Below are 22330 nucleotides of genomic sequence, written 5' to 3' on the forward strand. Positions count from 1 at the left end.
CAAAAGTAGTCAATACGAGTGTCGCTGGTTTTGTTTTAACATATAGATTTCATATTTGATATTTTTAGAGGTGTTGGGAGATTATTCGTGGAAAGTAAGGTCGTGGGTTCAAAGTGTAGTAGACCTTTTTTGGCTGATGAGGTAGGTTATGGTTTAACTCTTTCAGATTGGGCTGAGTAGTAAATGATGACACAAAATGCATGTTAACGGTTGGAACTAATCATGAAAAATGTCTATCTATGTGTTGTGCCTGGGTTGGGGCCTATGTAAAATGTAATTGTTGAAATTGGGATATTATGTGAAATGTGTGACCGTGTGGGGTCCTATGTGATGTTGATACCTTGAATATATATGTGAATAATTATATTGTATTGTTGAAATGCCTAATGTGGTACCATTGGTGTATTGTGATATATTCATACTTGTTATATGAAACATGTAGTAATTCATGGATGAAACAAAAATAATGAGTGAATATTGGCTCACGTGGTTGTGAAAATGTATAATTGTGGTTTGTTGTGGAAATATATCATTGTTATTAGTTGTGAAAATACTTATTGTGATTGGTTGTGAGCATTACATCCTCATATCATACTTATTCATGAAGCATTGGTACCACCATGGTAACATTTGAGAAACACTAACAACTCCTTTTATAAAATCCTTCTCGAGGAAAATGTCGGGGGATAAAATGTAACACCTTATAAAATCCTTTTCGAGGGATGCGCTAGAAAGGATATATGATATATGTGGATTGTATACGGGTTGATGAACCCCCCATGGGTCCTATGTTGAAAAGCTTAAAGTCCGTAGGTGTATACGGGGATTTTGCAACGATCTCAGAGGTTGTGCAATGACCTCGTACATCATCATCATCATCATCATTTACATTGCACTTACTTTATTGTGTTACATTCTATTGTATTACCATATTGACTTGTCATTTATGTATTTATTGTATCTTTCTTTACTTGTATTTGATGATCTTGTATATATATATATATATATATATATATATATATATATTCTCCCTTGTTCTACTTATATGTGATATAATACATATTTGTGTCCTATCTTGGCGTGATGTTGCAATATATGTGATATATTAGAACTGGTAGGGAAAGCGGGGTAGGGCTACTGTTGTGGGATATTTTCCGAATGCAAGTGATGTTCCCTTAGTGTGTATTTTATATGCTTTATTTTCTGCTTTGCTCCATCGATCTATGATACCAACTGAGTATAAGTGGACCACACTCATTTCTACTTCACCCTTTTGATGTAGCTTTAGGTTCAGGTGTGCCTCAAGCTGGTTGTTTTTGGGCTCCTTCAAATTACTCAAGGTAGAGGTTGGACATTCAAACGTTCGGAGTTCACCTCTATATTTTTGTGTTAGTTATGCCTTTATTAGTATTTGGAGAAAAATATTATGCCTTTGTGGTTATTTTTTTAAGGTATTTGACTCTTGAATAGTATTAGCAGTTCTTATTTTTGACACCATGTTTTGGGAGTTATGATTGCATGTATTGATGTTATTCTTTTCCCTTTTATTATATCTATGTGGTACGGCTTCGTCCTAGAAGCCTTACTTTAGGGGCATTTTTGTATTTTCCCCTTCTATACCAGTTTGGGTGAGAGACTTACTCGTTAACGTTCATCGGGTTAAGTGCCATCATGACCCTTATTTTTGGATTGTGATAAATTGGTATCAGAGTAGTCAGCTTTATTGGTCTCAACGGTGTAAGAACGGGATAAATAATAAAGTTTCGTGGATCGGTATGTAGATGTCTGTATCTATCATCGAGAGGCTATAGGCCGTTTTTAGAAAACTTCCCTCATTTTATTTTTTATCATGTGAAATTCTTTCTTGCCTTGTGTTCTGAGTTGTGTTTCACTCTTTCTTCGCGGATGGTGTGGCTTATACTGCATATCAGTTGAGAGATAATGCAAAAGATTGGTGGAGATCGTTTATCGGTTGTAGGCCTATTGATTCTCCTGAGTTGTCATGGGATCAATTTAATGATGCCTTTCTAGAGAGATTCATGCATTACAGTTTGAGGGATCGGATGCGGGATGAGTTTGATAATTTGGATCAGGGCTCCATGACATTTATTGAGTATGAGGCATGCTTCTATGCCCTGTCCAAATATTCCTATGATAGCATTTTCACCGAGTTTGAGAATATTTAAAAGTTTGTGAATGTTTTGGATGTTTCCCTTCAGTTGGCTATGTCTCAGATAGTTGTGCTTGGGGCTTCTTTTCATAGGATTATGGATCATGCTAAGATGACAGCGGGTATTCTTAGTAAATCTCAAGGAGGATAAAAGAAGGCACGATATTTTGGGGTGTTCAAGAGTCAAACCTCTCGATGCAAAAATTTTATAGGCTCTCGTGGATACCGTGGTAGGGTAGTGTTGGAGGCTTTACAACGGTCAGGTTGTGTATCTTCTATATCAGTAGTTGAAGGTGGTTATTCAAGCCCAGTTGTACATTCTCCTATTGAGACTGGTCGTAGAGGTTGCTATGTGTGTGATGAGATTAGCCTTGTGGCCAGAAACTGTCACCATCAAATGATTTGATCTACTCTTATTTTAGTTGTGAGGGATAAGAGCGCTACTAGAGGTGCAAGGGGTAGAGGTAGTGGAGCTCATGGGACCACTTAGGTAGTTGGTGGGTGTCGGGCTATTCAGCCAGTTGGTGGCCATGGTCAGTATTATGCTCTACCCACCAGGCCCCGAGGTGGAGGCGTCTGATATTATGATTACAGGTATCGTCCCCATTTATTTTCGACCTGCATGTGTGTTATTTGATCTCGGATCAACTTTCTCCTATGTGTCTATATATTTTACTTTGGGTTTTGATTCTGTTAGTGAGCCTCTTAAAATGCCTATTCGTGTATCTACCCTGATAGGTGATTCTTTAGTGGTGGATCGGGTGTACCAATCTTGTATTGTGAATTTTGCCGGAAGTGAGAATTTGGTAGATTTACTTGTGTTAGATATGGTTGACTTCAATGTTACTTTGGGTATGGATTAGGTAGCTTCTTATTATGCTGTCTTATATTATTTTTCTAAGACTTTGACTTTAACTTCGTTGGGTGTAACAAGGATAGCTTGAATGAGTTCACTTTATTCGGTTCCTAAGATGATTATATCTTATGTTCAGTCTCGTAAATTCGTTGAGAGAGAATGTTTATCTTAATTGGCCCATATTTGTGACACCAGTGATGTTTTTCCTTCTTTCTTAGTTTTTATCCATGTCGTCTGTGAGTTTATGGATGTGTTCCCTACGGACTTATTTGGTATGCCTCTAAATCGAGATATTGATTTTGCTATTGATGTCGAGCCAGGTACCAAGACCATTTTCATTTCTTCTTATAGGATGGCCCCAGTAAAGTTAAAGAAACCGAAGGATTAGTTGCAGGAGTTGTTAGATAAGAGATTTACCCAACCAAGTATTTTACCTTGGGGTATGCGTATCTTTTTTGGGAAGGAGAAGGATGGTTCTATGCGGATGTGTATTGATTATCGGCGAATGAAAAAAGTGACGGTTAAGAATAAGTATCCTCTTTCTCGTATTGATGATTTATTTTACCAGCTACAGGCTGTTGCAGTGTTTTTGAAGATTGATTTAAGGTCTGGTTATCACCAGTTTAGGAATAGATCTTTGGATATTCCAAAGACATCTTTTCAGACTCGATATGGTCATTATGAGTTCTTGTCATGTCATTTGAGTTGACTAATGCCATTGCCATGTTTGTGGAGTTGATAAACCAGGTGTTTCAACCGTATCTTGACTTCTTTGTTATTGTATTTATAGATGATATCTTGGGTTATTCCAAGAGTGAGGTTGAGCATGAGGAGCATTTGTGGATTGTGCTTCAGAGATTGAGGGATGAGAAGTTGTATGCGAAGTTATCTAAGTGCAAGTTTTGGTTGTAGTCTATTTTTTTCTTGGGTCATGTGATGACTAAAGAAGGTATTATGGTTGATCCAGCAAAGATTGTAGCAGTTTGTGATTATGCTAGATCTATTTCGCCCACCAAGATTTGAAGTTTTGTTAGCTTGGGTTATTATCGGTATTTTGTTAATGGTTTCTCTTTTATTGCAGCTCCTTTGACTAAGTTGACCCAGATGATGATTTCTTTTTAGTGGTCTGATGCTTGTGAGGCAAGCTTTTAAAAGCTCAAGGATTTTTTGACTTCAGCTCCTATCTTGACTTTTCCCAAGAAGGGCATAGGTTTTACTGTGTTTTATGGTGCTTCAGTTGTTGGACTGGGTGTTGTGTTGATGCAGGAGTGCAAGGTGATTGCTTATGTATCTCGTCAGTTGAAGCCTAATGAGAGGAATTATCCTACCAATGATTTAAAGTTATACATGTTTGTGTTTGCTTTGAAGTGATGGAGGCACTACTTGTATGGAGTCTATTGTAAGATATTCTCAGATCATTGGAGCCTTCAGTATTTCTTCACCCACCGAGATCATAATATTAGGCAGCGTCGTTGGCTTGAGTTACTTATGGATTATGACTTGACTGTTCTCTATCATCCAGTCAAGGCTAATGTAGTTGTGGATGCCTTGAGCCAGAAGTCGACTAACATGGGTAGCTTGGCATATTATTTGACCCAGGAGAGGCCTTTGGCATTAAAGGTTCATTCTTTATCTTACTAGATGGTTAGGATTAATATTTCAACACCTAGCATGCTTTGATATTTGTGGAGGCTAGATCTCTTTTGATGGAGAAGATTCGAGCTCACCAGTTTGATGATGTTAGATTGAGGTTGATTGAAGATAAGATATTGAGTGGGGAGACTAAGGAAGCCTCACTTGATTCAGATGGAGTTTGCAGATTGGAGACTGAGGACTAGATTAGGTTGATCTTGGGGGAGGCCCATTATTCCAGATATTCCATCTAACCCGGTATGACTAAAATGTATTGTGATTTGTGGCAGCATTATTGGTAGGGTGGTATGAAGTGAGATATAGAGGATTTTATAACTTGTTGCCTGTGTTGTTAGCAGGTGAAGGTCGAGCATATGAGACCTAGTGGTTTTTTTCAAAGGTTACCCATTCTCGAGTGTAAGTAGGAACGGATCACTATGGACCTTGTGATTGGTTTTCCTTGTACATCTCATGGTTTTGACAATTTTTAGGTCATCCTGGATACGTTAACCAAGTCATCTCATTTTATTTTGGTTCAATTTTCATTTAGTGTTGAGAGGTTGGCCTGTATCTACATTCGTGAATTATGTATCTTCATGGTGTATCGGTGTCTATTATTTTAGATCGATGTTGTTGTTCATATCTCACTTTTGGAAGACTTTTCAATATAAGTTGGGTACTTTATGTGATCTTAGCATGAGGTTTTACTTTAGATTAACGGTCAGTCAGAGCGGATTATTCAGGTTGTGGAGAATATACTCTTCACTTGTGTGATTGATTTTAGCTTTAGTTGAGCTTGCATATAATAATAGCTACCGTTCTAGTATTTATATGGCTTCTTTTGAGGCATTGTCGCTTCTCGGTAAGTTGGTTTGATGTTTCAAAGGTGATATCTCAAGGAATGAACTTTCTTTGTGAGTCTTTGAATAGATTTTGGATCATTCAGGATAGACTTAGAGCGGCTCAATGTAGGTAGAAGTGTTATGCTGATCGTAGACTTTGTCCCTTGATATTTAGTGTTGGAGATCGTATTTTCCTTTGAGTTTCATCCATGAAGGGTGTGATGAGGTTTGGGAGAAGGGACAAGCTTAGTCCTAGGTATATTGGTCCATTTGAGATTCTTCAAACTGTTGGTGATGTGGTTTATGAGTTCCCCATGATCTATCAGTTGTTCATTTAGTTTTTCATGTTTTTATGCTTTGCCGTTATATTCCAGACGAGTCTTATGTCATTCGTTAGGAGTCAATTCAGTTTGATGAGCGGTTGTCTTTTGGCGAAGAGCTAGTCTTCATTTTTGGCTAGGGATGTTAAGAGGTTGACCTCTAGAGTTATCCCTGTGGTTAAGGTTCAGTAGAGATATCAACCAGTAAATGAGGCTAATTTGGTGGTTGAGTTTGATATGGATAGTTCTTATCCCCAACTCTTTATTGATTTGGATATTTCTTTTATCTTTAGTTCGAGGACGAACTAGATTTTTAGTGGTGGATGATGTAACGATAAGTTTTTTGATAAAATATGTGAAACATATGTTTCTGTATTATTTGATAGTCTTACCCTTCTCTGTATTACATTATGGTATTTCTGAAGTGTAGGGGTGATTGGTACATTTTTTGATGCATTTTTGTACCATTTATGTGATTTTATAATTTTTGATGGCTTCAAGAGCGTTACTTTGGACTTATATGGATATCTTTTGATCCGTGCAACAGATGACTAAAAGGACTATGCCATTAACTTTGGAATATGAATATTAGGCTAGATAGACCTTTGGTTCGGGTCCTGGTGCACCTGAGATCATTTTGATCTGTTTGTCGAAAAGTTAAAAAATTTGGAAATATAGGTGTGGGATCTACATTTGATCGAAACGACCTCGGATAGAAAATCTGACTTCACCAGCAGATCTAGAACATTGATTTTACGGTGGTAACATGTTTGGCATGATTTTATGGCTTTTAAATCTCATTTCAATCCTCGATTTAGAAAATTATGATTTCGAGGATCAACTTTGTGAAAACGATGTTTTTTTTCAAAAATTTGATATCACCATTGAGTTTAGAGTGTCGAATCTAGCATGGTTACATAGTTTATTTGCATATATCAACTCTGAATGAATCTCGGACATCGCGTTGAAGTTCAATTGAACTTAAAAAAATAGTTTTTTTTGCTATAACTGGTGCAAAAAATCTGCATTGTTTGTGCCAACTTTTTACCCCACCCCCTCCGCCCATATTTTGGCCCATTTTGCTCAATTTTCATCTTACCTCTTGAGAGTTAAATCCTAAAATAGTGTGAGAGCTTAATATTGAAGTTTGTGAGTGCTTGGGAAGCTGGATTAACATCTAATTCTTGATTCTATTACGGATTTAAGGTAAGAATTGACCATTTTCTTAGTAATTTCTTCATTAATTTCTCAAAACTCCAAAAATCTTATGGCTTGATTTTAAACCAAAATTTCATTTCTTTTCACTAGAATAATGTTTTTATCTTATAATTACTAGTTTTTTTTTTTTAATCAATTTAACATTCAAAACAACTCCGATTCTTGATTTTAACCCAAATTTTAAAGATTTTACTCGGTTAAGCTTAAAATGGGTTTTCTTCGATTTGAACCTCATTTTGGACTCAATTTGACTTGGATTTTCAGCGGTAGGTTCCTAAGAATATGAAAAATACATTTTAAAGTAAAGTTATGATTTTTTTTCTTTTTTGAAAACCTATTTCGGGGGTCTGTTTTGACCTCGGATCAAAAGTAGGCAATATGAGTATCGTTGATTTTGTTTTAACGCATAGATTTATTATTTGATGTTTTTAGATGTGTTCGAGATTATTTGTGGAAATTAAGATCGTGGGTTCGAAGTGTAGCAAACTGTTTCGACTTTTGAGGTAGGTTATGGTTTAACTCTTTCAGACTGGGCTTGGTAGTAAATGATGATACAAAATGCATGTGAAGGGTAAGAACTAATCATGAAAAATGGCTATCTGTATGTTGTGTCTGTGTGGGGGCCTATTTAAAATATAATTGTTGAAATTAGGATATTATGTGATATGTGTGACTATGTGGGGTCCCATGTGATGTTGATAGCCTTGAATATATGTGAATAATTATATTGTGTTGTTGAAATGCCTAATGTGGTACCATTGGTGAATTTTGATATATTGGTACTTGTTATATGAGACATGTGAAAATTCATGGATGAAACGAAAATAATGAGTTAATATTGGCTCGTGTGGTTGTGAAAATGTATAAGTGTGGTTGGTTGTGGAAATACTTATTGTGATTGGTTGTGAGTATTACATCCTCATATCATACTTATTCATAAAGTATTGGTACCACCGTGGTAACAATTGATAAACACTGGGAACACCTTTTATAAAACTCTCCTCGAGGGAAGTGCCGGGGAGGATATATTGTAATGCCTTATAAAATTCTTTCTGAGGAATATGTCGAAAAGAAGATATAAGATATGTGAATTGTATGCCGATTGACGAACCCCTCATGGGTCCGACGTCAGAAAGCTTTAGTTTTGTAGCTGTATACGTGAAATGTATAATGATCCTGGAGGTTGTGTGACGACCTCGTGCATCATCATCATCATTGTCGTCATCATCACCATCATCATCATATACATTGCACTTACTTTATTATGTTACGTTGTATTGTATTGCTATATTGACTTGTCATCTATGTATTTGTTGTATCTTTCTTTACTTGTTTTTGATGATCTTGTATATACATGTTCTCCCTTCTTCTACTTATATGTGATAAAATACATACTTGCATCCTATCTTGGTGTGATGTTGCAATATATGTGATATATTAGAATTGGTAGTGCAAGTAGTGTAGGCTACCATCGTGGGATATTTTTTAGTTGCAGGTGACGTGCCCTTAGTGTGTATTTTGTATGCTTTATTTTCTAATTTGCTCAGGCGGTCTATGATACCTATTGAGTACAAGTGGACCGTACTCACTCATATTTCACCCTTTCGGTGTAACTTCAGGTTCGGGTGCATCTCAAATTGGTTGATTTTGGGTGCCTTCAGATTACTCAAGGAAGCGGTTGGACATTCATACATTTAGAAGTCACCTCTATCTTTCTATATTAATTTTGATTTTATTACTATTCGAAGACCGATATTATTCCTTTGTGGTTATTTTTCTGATGTATTTGACTCCTAATAGTATTAGTAGTTCTTACACTTTTAACACTAGGTTTTGAGAGTTATGACTGTATGTGATTATTTTATTGTTTCCACGTTTAGTATATCTATGTGGTTCAGCTTCTTTCTTGAAGCTTTACCTTGGAGGCATTTCTCTCTTTTTCTCATGTGTATCAGTTTGGGTGAGAGGTTTACTTGTTAAGGTTCGCCGCAATAAGTGTTATCATGACCTTTATTTTTGGGCGTGACAGTAAAATGGATAGATATAGATAAATTATCTGTTAATTTTATAAACTGAACAAGTATTACTGGACATCCCAAAGTAGAAAAAGGGATAAGTAAAGATTAACGAAGGGAGTACTATGTACTTGAAGAGCTTAACTTTATGTGCATTGATATAATAAAATATTCCAATTATTTAGAAGTCATTACCATTCCATTTGATAGTATCAATTGGTAATCTTTAACAACATTAATTATCGGAAAAATAAATTATTCATATTTTTCTCTTTTTTTCTTACATATATTTTAGGACTCTTTTTTCAAATACACAAGAAAATATACTACGTGAATTTATTGTTGCTTGTTGATACTTGCACATTGATAACCCTTTATATAACCAAACAAATGGTGCTAATTCGAGTATAAGGACACTAATTGACAAATATTTAATAGAATTTCATATAATCTTCTCATATATGTAAGGTAGTATTTGAAAGCATATTTTAAAAAAAAATTGAACTGCTAATGTATTATTAGAAAATTTTGAACTGCTAATTATTACTGTGCTTAATAAGGTAAGGATTAATATAAAGTAAAATTTCAATTAGTTTTGAACTCTTAAATATTAATTACATAATTTAAATAAGGAAAGGTTTTATATGTGCTTTTAAATTATTATTCTTAAATATTAAAATATCTAATAAAAGATATTTTGTCTAAAGCCAAATCTTTTAATGAAAGACAAAAAGTTCAAACAACACTTTCAAGACACATCACACTTTTAATATCTTATAAATTTATTGAATTATACGAATTCACCACCAACAAGGAAACAGGTCTCTGGAGAATATTAGATAATTGAAATAAACAAACTAAAACAAAATTTGCAAAAACTAATAACACAAGAAATTTTAAGTGAAAACCTCATTGCTCAAGGGAAAAAAATCATGACCTGTCCTCACAAGATTTCTCCAAACTTTACTATAATCAAGCAACTACGGGATTACAGACTCAGGCACACTCAAAAAGGATTTAACTCTAAATCCTATCACTTGCAATACATCTATTACAATCAAATGTGACAACTTTGTCACACCTCTACCAACCATCTAGCTAGGTAATTAACTTTACCAAGCCAACACTGACCATATTCAAGAAAGATTATTACTCACATAATAAGTCACTAATTTCGAAAAAAGATTCAAAGACTCAAGAAATAAAAGATGAAAACTATCAGGTCCTTAAAAGAATAACTTTATATTTTTTGTGTGAGAAAGAAACTTTGCATTTTTGAGAAAATTCTATTATGCTGAACTAGGTCTTAAATTTGTCACATCTTTACTTATATATGATGAGGGACAAATAGAATGAGCAGCCCGTATTGTACGCCGCTCACCTGCATAATAATCATACTACTAGACAAAATTAGTACTGTGTGCAACAATGCACAATTGTCTTATAGCATTCCTCATGAAGGCTGAGTTCTACATAGATTCCTTACTGGGATAAGAGGGTGTTACTCGAGGACTTGCTGTTATTGAGGAAATGTTCAAGGCTTTCATGGATGAGCAGAATTCTGTCTCTACGCTAAAGTCTTGTGAGTGGAAGTCACAAAAATCTATCTAAGTCATATTTGGTAACTTGAAAATAGTTAAAGGTTGAATTTCAAGTAGGCGTTTGGTCATGAAAACTAAAAATTTTTTGGAGTTAGAGTTGGAATTGGAGTTAAAGTTGGAGTTGGAATTAGAGTTAAAGTTGGAGTTGGAGTTGTGTTTGACAATCATTTTGGAAATTTTATTTGAAAAGACTTTTTTAAATATAATTTCATACCCTCAATTTTAAAAATGATCAAAATTACGTTAATTTTAACTAATTTTATACCTCATTTTTGCATAAAAAGTCGCAAAAATGGACAAATTAAGGTTTGTTGTATCATGAGGAGATTTTGAGGAAGAAGAAAAAACATTAAAGTTAGCTTCAACTTTGAGGTCTTTTATCGATAGAAGTAAGAAGAAGTTGGCAATGTGGTTGTTAGATGAAATTAATAAGGTGTTTTTAAAAAATAAAAAGTGGGTCATTTGTAACAATAAATAAAGTTAAAAAAAAAGTAAAAATAATTAAAACTTATTTTCACTTTACTTTGTAATTCTAATGACCAAACACTCCAATTTTCATTAAAATTTTTTTTCCAAAAACAAGTTAAAATTCTTATGGCCAAAAGGATCCTCAAAATCTAATCAATATTTTAGGGTCAAAGAGATACTTCAAGAGATAATGCTAGCAAAAAGTTTGTTCATCGATATGTCCCACATTTTATATTTTCTTCCCTCCTTTTCTCTTTCTCATTTCTTTTATTATCTCTCTCTTCAAATTATCTTCTCTTTCATTAAAATAATTTTTTATTTTTTGTAAATTATCCTGTATGAAATTTTAAAAATACAAAAAATACCATTTAATGGAGGAACAAGTGACAATTTTAAGAATCCAATGTCAATTAACTTAATCATTTATTTTATGACACATTTTAAAAATTAATTTGTGAGGTGTATTTAAGAGATGTTATTTCTTTTTATGTTTTTTTTTTTAAAAAAGAAACTGCTAAACAGAATTGGCCAATTGGGTCTAAAGACCCATACCAAGCTGATAAAATTAAATTTGTACAATTTATTGAACATGATTTGTTTATGAGCCAAATAATATCATAAACTTAACCAATTTGATTTTTCTTGGCATCATCAATCTGCAAATTTTGAATTTGAATATTTGTTTATAAAACAATGACTATAGCTCTCAATTGTGTTTCTTCTATAACTAAATTTGAAATAAAGTCATTCTAGAATAAGCACAACATTGAAAGATTGGCCAAACGAGTCCTTAGATAGTTTGGAGATTAAAAGAGCTTCACGGTTATATGCAAGTTTAAATTTTTTTGGTAAGAAAAAGTCAACCTTTTGCCAATAAATGACAAATGCAACAAATACTAGTCATCTTTAATAGATTAACATATATATCTAAGTCTAGTAAAGTTTTACTAATAAGTTTTTCACAAAAATCATATCTGCGACATTTAATTATCATTCACCCTGATTTTACTATCAAAAATAATAATATAGTTTAATACCACAAGTTCGGTCTGGAGAGATTTTACCCTTATCTTTGTGAAATAGTGATGTTGTTTCTGATAGTCTCTTGATTCAATATAATAATATGAAAAAATTACTTACAACTACAATCTAAGTTTATATTATTACATAAAATCTCAACTATCAAAAGTAACTACAAAAATCTTTTTTTTTTTTACACTTTATCTCTCCAAACATCGTATACGTATCTCATTTATCCTTTTCTTACTTTTAATGCTCTCCAAAGAGTGCTTAACTTTATATACATATCTCACCTACCCTTTTCTTATTCTTAATGCTCCTCAAAGGTTGCCTAAAATTAAAGACTAAGAGAAAGGATAATTAAGGAGCAAATTACCAAATATATCATTTTGGACTTGTATTTGTTTCCTAATTTATCTGTATTTTCTGATCTCTAATATATATTTTTTCCTCTACACGCCTCAACCAAATAAGGAAGAAGTGTTTGTCTTTCTCAAGAACTCTTCAATATACAAATTTTTATTAATCTCTCAATTGTACGTGTTTTTTCAACATCCTTTACTAAGCTTGATTTCTCAGACATATGCAACAACTCGATTTGATTAAAAGTTGATTGAAAAATAAGTCTGAAGCATTTTGTTTTAGCCTTTGACACAAAGTTCGTGTTCTTAGTTTGAGTTTCTTGTAGCATTTTCATTATACATTTGATTAGTACGAGCTCTGTAAAATCCTTTTTTATAACCATCATGATTTTTCGTGAGCAATTATAAGTGTATCACAAAAGTTTCTCTCCTCCGATGAGTTTTGAAAATACTTGTATGGGTATTGACAGAATTTCAACTCTGAGTCAAACACAAGGGTAGTTCCAACTCCAAGTCAAATACTTCAAAATCACATAATGGAATAAGTTGTTATTTCAACTCATACACATAACTATGTTGTATGTATATAGGTAGTTTAAACAACGAAGACATTATGTTATTTATAATTTAATACACAGCACAGGTATGTATATGTATGACATTTGACATTGGTTAGAGTTTTTACGTCACACCATATACATAACATAGTCATGTATATGTTTGATATAGAGGTTACTGGGCTGGTTTATTTCAAAACCATATGCATAATAGAGTTATGTATATGTATGCCATACAAAATGTCGTGTTGTTTTATTTTAAACCATGCACATAACTTTATTATGCTTATATTTTGACCTAGACATTATTGGACTCTTTTATTCAAAACCCATATACACAACAAATTAAAGTTATGTGTATGTATGCCATACAAACTACTGAGTTATTTTATTTTAACCCATATGCATAAATATGTTATGTATATGAAATACATAAGCAATTGCACATCTATATTGATATAATATAAACATATCATAGTTATGTATATGACTCTGTTAGGCCTACTAAACTGTGTTGTTTCAACTTATATACATAGAAAACTTATGTATATGGAAGAATGTTCGCCATTGCTCATCTGTACTTTTCAGTATTGAAAAATTTTGTTTAAGTTTTGTTGTATATTAAATGAGATAATTCTCTATTTCACCCTTGAACTATACCCAAAATGGTCAAGACACACCCCAACTTAAAGAGGGTCCTATTACCCCCGAATTAATTTAAAGTATAATTTTAACACCCATAGTGCCTACGTGACACATACATGACACAATAAACTGAAGGGTGCACGTAGGCACACGTGTGTGCCACGTAGGCATAAGGGTATCAAAATTATACTTTTAATTAGTTCAGGAAGGTAATAGGACCCCCGTTAAGTTGAGGTGTGTCTTATTCCTTTTGGGTATAGTTCAAGGGTATAATTACAGGGGATGAAATACACCGGAATGCCTCAACAGGATTGAAATGTCATCTTCTTGAGAATTTTTTTTTTGAAGAAACAGAGTTTAAAAAAATAGCAAAAAATTTTAATTGAAAATACAAAATTTGATGTTGTTTGATCTACTACCTTGATTTGATTTTTCAAAATTTGAAATTCAAAGTTGTTACTGATTTTAAGGAATTCATTAATCACACATTAATAAGTTGCAATTTTGAATAATTATTAGAACTGAGTAATGTAAGAACTACTAATACAATCCATGAGTCAAATACATCAGAAATATCCATACAAGGTCAATATCTGTCTCCAAATATTAATAAGGATATAACTACTATAGAAAGATAGAGGTAAACTTCAGATGCATAAATGTCCAACCTCTACCTTGGAAGCTCTAATAATTGTCCGAGTCAAGAAAGTTGAGGCGCAGTAGACATGAGTACAACCCACTTGTACTCAGTAGGTATCATAAGTCAACCAAGAAAAGTAGTAAATAAAGCATACAAAATATACACTAAGGGCACGTCACCTACAATCAAAAAATGTGCCACAACAGTAGCCCACACCGCTTGCACTAACAGTTCTATAATATTCACACATAATACAACAACACACTAGATAGGGATACAAATACACAGAATTTCACATACAAGTAGAACAAAAGAGGAACATGTATAATCAAGATCATCAAGTACAAATAAGAAAAGATAGAATAATTAGACATTAACAAGTCAAGATATATAACAAATAGATAGATGACAAGTCAATATGGAAATACAAGCATAACATAAACACAATAAAGAAAGTTCAATGTACATGATGATGATGATGATGCACGAGATCATCGCACAATCTCTGAGATCATCGCACAATCCCCGCATACACTCATGAAGGTAAGCCTCTTGATGTGGGACCCATGTGGGGTTCATCAACCTATATACAATTCATATATATATATATATATATATATAATATGTATATATATCCATATCCATATATCCACCTCGGCACATCCCCTGGAGTTTTTTTATGAGATGACATATTTTCTATCATAAAAAGGTGTTGTTAGTGTTTCTCAGGTGTTGCCATGATGGTACCATTTGTTTCATCAATGAGTACGATATGAGGATGTAATACTCAAAATCAATCATAATGAGTATTTTCACAACCAACCACAATGATACATTTCTATAGCAATGTGAGCCAATATCCACTTATTATTTCCATTCATCCATGAATTTCCACATGTTTTCATATGTCAAAAATATGAATATATATCACAATACACCAAAGGTACCACAATATGTATTTTCAAGAATATAATACAATTATGCACATGTACTTAAGGATATCAACATCATATAGGACCCCACACAGTCATACATATCACGTAATATCGTAATTTCAAAAAGTATATCACATATAGGCCCCCACAGGGCACAACACATAGTCATTTTTCATGATTAGTTTCTACCGTTAACATGTATTTTATACCATCATTTACTACCCAACCTAGTCTGATAGAGTTAAGCTTAACTCACTTCAAAGGTCGAAACTAGTCCGCTACACTTCGAACCGATGACCTTACTTTCCAGAATGATTCCAAACTCTACTAAAAACATTAAATATGGAATCTGTGCATAAAAAATCAATAATACCTATATTGACTAGTTTTGATACGGGTCAAGAAGGACCCCCGAAACAGATTTTTTGAAAAAGAAGGGCAAATTCATTACTTTACTTCAAAAATGTGTTCCCCATATTTTTAGGAATCCACAGCTGAAAATTCAAGTCAAATCGAGTCAAAAAATAAGGTTCAAATCGAAGAAAAGTCATTTTTAAACTTTACCGGACAAATTCTTTAAAATTCGGATTAAAATCAAGAATCAGAGTTGTTTGGAAGGTTAAATTGATGAAAAACTTATAATTATAGGATAAAAACTGTAACAACCCTCCAAGTCATTTGTGAAAATTTCTCATCCTCTTTATTTTAACACTCTCCCTAGTTTGTATGCGTTATTTATGACTTACGGAGATGGATAGTACCGATTCTTGAGGTGTTCTGGGTGAGTCAAGTCATTAGTTGAATTATTGAGTTTAATAAATGTAAGCTTGATAATGACAACTTTTGATCAACCCGACCTCGATTTGATATGTTAATGTTTCCAATAAGCTCGGAACCTACTTTTTTGTCAATTTATATATTTGATTTATTTTTATGGGGCTCCAAATGAAGTTTGAGGATAAATTAGAAGTTTTGGGTAATTTAGATAGTTAATTTAATTAATAAGTTAATGGGTCAAGATGATAATTTATTTACTTATGTGGTTAATAAAGGGGTGAAATTAAATGATTAGGATTTACCATTTATTGTATTAACTATAGCATCAGAAAATTTGAGGAAAGAGGGCACGATAGTTATCGATACCCTTCATCGCATCTGCCGTCTTGATGAGATATTTGGTTAAGCTTCAAGTAAGAGTTAAATTGTGTAGATTAAATTCCTACGTCCTGGTTTATCCATTATATTGCTCAAACTAGTAACGTGAGGGTTATTAAAGGTAATAAGATAATGATAAATTGTGCCATCTTTCTGACGTTTTGGGATCATAAATGAATTGGGGCAATGTTTGGTAATGTGATAAAGTGGTGACTAGTTTGTAGAATTCCACGACAACACTGCATATGAGAACAAACTTATGTACGTATCGATATATATTAGCCATAATAATAATTATTATTATTTGTATAAAACTTTTCAACTGTAGCTATGTAAAGTTTATACATATGTTTGTTAACTTTCCAGTCAACTAGATAATTAACGAGGACTATTTAATTTACTTATGTATTACTGGTTAAAAAATAAATAATGAAGTAATGTTTGCCAATTATGGGTAGTTGTAGTAATTAGGAATCGATGATAGAATGGAGTTAGGCTAATTTTTCACATTGTTTCTGTGAAATTATTTTTCTTGTATGCCACTGTTTTGTTCCATGCTTAGACTTGGATTCTCGTAAATTTCTTACATTTTTAATATATAAAATAATCGCTTCCTATACATGTAAAGGTAGTATTGCAACTGTTGGTTTTCATTGCTTCCTTAGCTTTAGAATACCTGATTTTGATTAGTTTTGGTTGTGATAAATTTGAGTTTTAATCTAAGATTTTAGAATAAGAATTATTGACTTAAGGATTTAATAATGATCCAGTTTAGCTGAAATTCAACGTGCTAGTTTGTAATCTTATAGGGATTATATAATTGAACAGACTTGAAATATTCGGAAGGTTTATGGAAGGGCAAGGCTCTTGCAAAGTAACTGGCACTTGAGTTCTTCGGTTAAGGTAGGTTACGGTTTAATTGGAGTTTAGACTTGATTTATTTGTGTGTATACTCCTAAATTGGATACTAGTTGATTGGTATTCGAACATGCTTGAAATTAATAATGTTTAGATTGTTGAGGCATGTATAAATAATTATTGAAAATTTACTTGATGGAATTGTCTTATAACTTCAAGTGTATTTGTAATACATAGTATTGTATGCTGTGCGGTAGTGTAAATTTGATATTGATATTACTTGTTTATGGTAGATCGGATACCACGCTGATACGAATATGTAGATTGATATTATTTATTTATGGTGGATCTTTACCATACCGGTACGGATATGTATATGGTGGATCGGGTACCATGCTGGTACGGATATGTATATGGTGGATTGGGTGCCATGCCGGTATGAATATGTATATGGTGGATCGGGCACCACGCTGTAGATTGATATTATTTATTTATGGTGGATTGGTACCACACCGGTACGGATATGTATATGGTGGATTGGGTACCACGCCGATACGGATATGTATATGGTAGATTGGGTGCCACGCCGGTATAGATATGTATATGGTGGATCGGGCACCACGCCGGTAAAGATATATATATGTTGGATCGGGTACCATGCTGGTACTAATATGTATATGGTAGATCAAGTACCATGCCGATATGGATATGTATATGGTGGATCAGGTACCACTCCGGTACGGATATGTATATGTTGTATCGGGTACGATGCCGGTACAGATATATATATGGTGGATCAGGTACTATGCCAGTATGGTACATGAACATAGATTGTTCTCTGTAGTTCATGACTATTTGGGCAAAAATAAGTCCCATAGCATGTATTTACATATTTGTGCTGATTCTTTGGATATTTACAGTATGGTTGATACTCTTGATAGTTATGTGACTTGTTTGTAAGCACTGTTTGACCTGTTGTTGTTGTATTGTTGATTCATTGAATATTTGTTATGTGAAGATGAATTTCTACTTGTTATTTGACTATGCTGTGTACATGCTATTAAATTGAGTTGGCCTATGATACCAACCAGTACATAATGATTTGTACTGATACAACCCTGTACACTTCTTTTGTTGACTGCAAAAAGTGTTCTAGAGGCTCAGACATGACCTCACCTTTAGAGTTTGATAGCAGATCTTAATCTAAGGGTGAGCACTCCATCTCCAGGCTGCCATGTGTCATCCTATTTGTTCTTTTCTATCTTTCGGGCAATGAAACATTCTTTATTTAGTTTATTTTTGGATATCTCTTTTGGACATCATCATTGTTTAGAAGTTCTTGTACGATGACTTTCGGGTCTGGGGATTTCAATAACTAGTTAGTTGGATTTCCGCATTAATAATGATTAGCTTTGGATTATTGTTATTATGTTGATTTTATGATAATATCATCTTAATATCGACTAAGTGATTGGGCAATGATTTGATTTAGATGGTTCCCCAGCAGGAAGATTAGTGTGGGTGCCATTCATTTCCTTTTAGGTCGTGACAAAATATTATTCAAGTGAAAATAAGTGAAATTGGGATTTAAATTCAAACCCTTAAATTTTTGGAGTTTTGAGAAATTAAGAAAGAAATTACTAATAAAAAGGGGTGAATTCTTACCTTAAATCCATAATAGAATCAAGAAATAGATGTTAACTCTCAAGAGACAAGATAAAAAAATGAGCAAAATGGGCCCAAAAAACATAGCAGTTTTTTTGATGCACCAGCTTATTGAAGAAAAAAAAAACAGATTTTAAGTCTAAAAATAGACTTTGACGTGGTACTTGGGATTCGTTCGGAGTTCTATATATGCACACAAACTATGCAATGACCCGAACCGATCGGGGACTTGTCGTAATGGGCATCCTAAGTTCGGCTAGGATCGGGGACCACTCTGTGTTACCCAACCCAACCATTATTAGCATACCTTGAGTCGGCTAAATACCAAGCATATAACAAGATATCATAATTGGACAAGGACTAACTTTTGGATAGATCTATTCCTAGACCAGCCCTACCAAGTCATCTCGTCCACTAAATCATACCAACCATACCACCAAGCCAAACCAACACCGAACCAAGGGCCATATACTAGATCATAACCAAATGAGATCCAAAACATAATATGATTAATACCGAAATGAAATACGATGGAACAACGAGAAATTATGTCAAATGATGTCAGCCCCAATACTAATGCTAATATTAAGGTGGACGCCAATACTGATCCCGCCCATTCCAATCCATAGCAGTACCAAAAGCCTCTAACCAATAAAGTAAGAATATCTGTTTGGGACATGCCCCAATCATAGCCAAAATCAATGTCCAAAAATAAATCAAAATGTCTAAGAGTATTCATAACATTAAAGGAGTCTTTCGGAAAGATAGAAGCTCACCACTTCAATCCAATAGCTGTCTTTGAGTCAATCACTAAGTAAGAGGAGTAGACCGGCCGGTTCCTGCATAGCATGGGTATACAGCCACCCAAAGATGGGCTAGCGAGTGAACGCTAGCATGAAATCAGGATAAGGATAAAATAATGCCATTTATAAGACCAAGTAAATCCATCCATAATGCACACAAACTATATATACATATATATATCCATGCTGGGAAAAGGAACCGATTGTAGCATGCCATTAAAACCTTTACCTTGGCTGTGCAGCTTTGCCGTCCTAAACTACCTACGGGCTATATGGGTTCAGCTCCTCCAGCTGAAAGGGCCCCAATACATGAAGTTGCACAACTAAGGAAGAAAACCTAGTATGAATATTACATCCCCCAAATATAAAGTGTGACATCTTGCACACGGTCACCAAGATCAAACCTCACATTGGTAAATATGAGTTTCCAGTTTTGGTCCCCCCAGTACCTCCACCTTCTACGGATTTGCTAGACACTTTACCATTATTGCCCAAGTAAAATCATTATCAAGAAACCAATCAATCCATTAACCATTTATTAATCAAGGCCATTAGTAATGGTATCATCGTACCAACTATACTTGCAAGTTTTGTTCATAGCCAACCATATCTAGGTTTAAGGAATTCCATGCACCCTTCATGATTTCCAATTAACCAAACCCATGACCACCAAGGCTTTATCAATCCATTTAAAATCATTTAAATCATTCATATCATTTAGGGTTCAATTACCAAGTTTAAACCATGCATAAGTTCCATTGAAAAACCAATATTATAGTGAAAATATTGTTAAAGGAATTTTATCAAACACATTGGGGGCATAGTATTTTCAAAACCAAAGTCCATTACCAAAGAACCATTCCCATGCAACCAATTATCCAAAGCCACCATTAACGCATATAAAAATATAACTAACACATGGGAAAACCATAACCAAACATTTATAACCTAAACCCTTAGATCATATTTAATTAAACCCAAAATCATAAAATAATGAAATCATGAAAATCATGCCTTAGTTGGAACTAATAGTGAGGGAAGAGAACATACCTTAATTGATAAAGTAGCTAGAGAGAAACTGCCAAAAAAATCCCCAATTTAAGTCCTTTAGTTGAAACCCTAGATTCTTAGACCAAAAGCTTTTGAGAGAATTATAGAGTGTTTAGGAAGAGTTCCTAAGTGTTAATGGATAGAATAATTGGGTAAATAGCCTCCCAAGAGAGTAAGAAGTTGTGGGACCTTATTAGGGTAAGTGGGAAAATGTCTAGAATATCCCTACTTTAGTTGCACAAAAATTCTGTCACAGGGGTACGACTGACCCTCACGAGTCGTACCCTTTGATACGAGTGGTACCTATCACTCATATCCTAAGCCTCAACCCTTAAACCCAACATTGTCTAGTGTATAACTCATCCTACCCAAGTCCTATTGACAGAATACAATCCATACCCTTCACCCGTATCCCTGAAAATAATAGAATCTAGGAGGTTTGAACACTGTCCACCATACGAGTCCCTGGTACGACTTGTACCCTGGATTATGTCTCCTGGTGAGACACTCATCTCAGATCCAACTTAAGTTACCAAGTCTAAGGTTAATTAAAGAAACCAAATGATCTGTATCCAACCATGCGACTTGTACCACCAAGTCGTACCCATTCCAGTGACCAAAATACATCCCACCAACCAACACTGGTCAGTATAGACTGGACCATACCATTTGTACCCCAACATACGGTCATACCCATGAGTCGTATTCTGTCGAGAGATCAAAATTTCAGGAAATTTTCTAAGGTACAGAAACCAGGGTGTTTCAGTCTCCCCCACTAGGAACATTCGTCCCCAAATGACGGACAAGGTAGGGGTAACCACACGCACGAGTCATTTGCATTATCAAATTTATTTTCAATCATTAAATAAATTTGAAAGCATATAGGCAAAGATATTAATCTTTTTTTTAAAAGCTCAAAAAATAAAGATGTGTTGAAGACACATACCTTCTGCACAAATCCCTAGAGTAGAAAACTGATGCGGATACTTGGACTTTATGTCCTCCTCCACTTCCTACATAGATTCTTCCACCTTAGGGTTCTGCATTGATCCTTGATCAAATCCACTTCCTTGGTTCATAACCAATGAACCTGCCTATCAAAGATCTCAACCAAGACCTCTTCATAAGACAGAGAGTTCGATATACCTAACCCCTCCAAAGGAACAATCAAAGAAGGATTACAAGACACTTTCTCAGCATGGAGACATGAAATACCAAATGAATCGAGCTAAAGCTAGAAGGTAACTCCAACTTGTAAGCAACATTACCAAACCTTTTAAAGATCTCATAAGGATTAATATACCGAGGACTGAGCTTCCCCTTCTTTCCAAACGACACTACTCCCTTTATGGGAGATACCTTGAGGAATACCTCATCCCCAACCTCGAACTCTAAGCTCAAACCAACCAATAGGATATCTACATATCCTACCATACAATGCCTCAATTGGAGCCATACCAATGCAAGACTAATAGCTATTGTTGTAAGAAAACTCTATCAAAGGTAGATGCTCAACCC

The sequence above is a fragment of the Capsicum annuum genome, chromosome 4 (genome assembly GCF_002878395.1).
Source record: "Capsicum annuum cultivar UCD-10X-F1 chromosome 4, UCD10Xv1.1, whole genome shotgun sequence".
Classification (NCBI taxonomy): domain Eukaryota; kingdom Viridiplantae; phylum Streptophyta; class Magnoliopsida; order Solanales; family Solanaceae; genus Capsicum; species Capsicum annuum.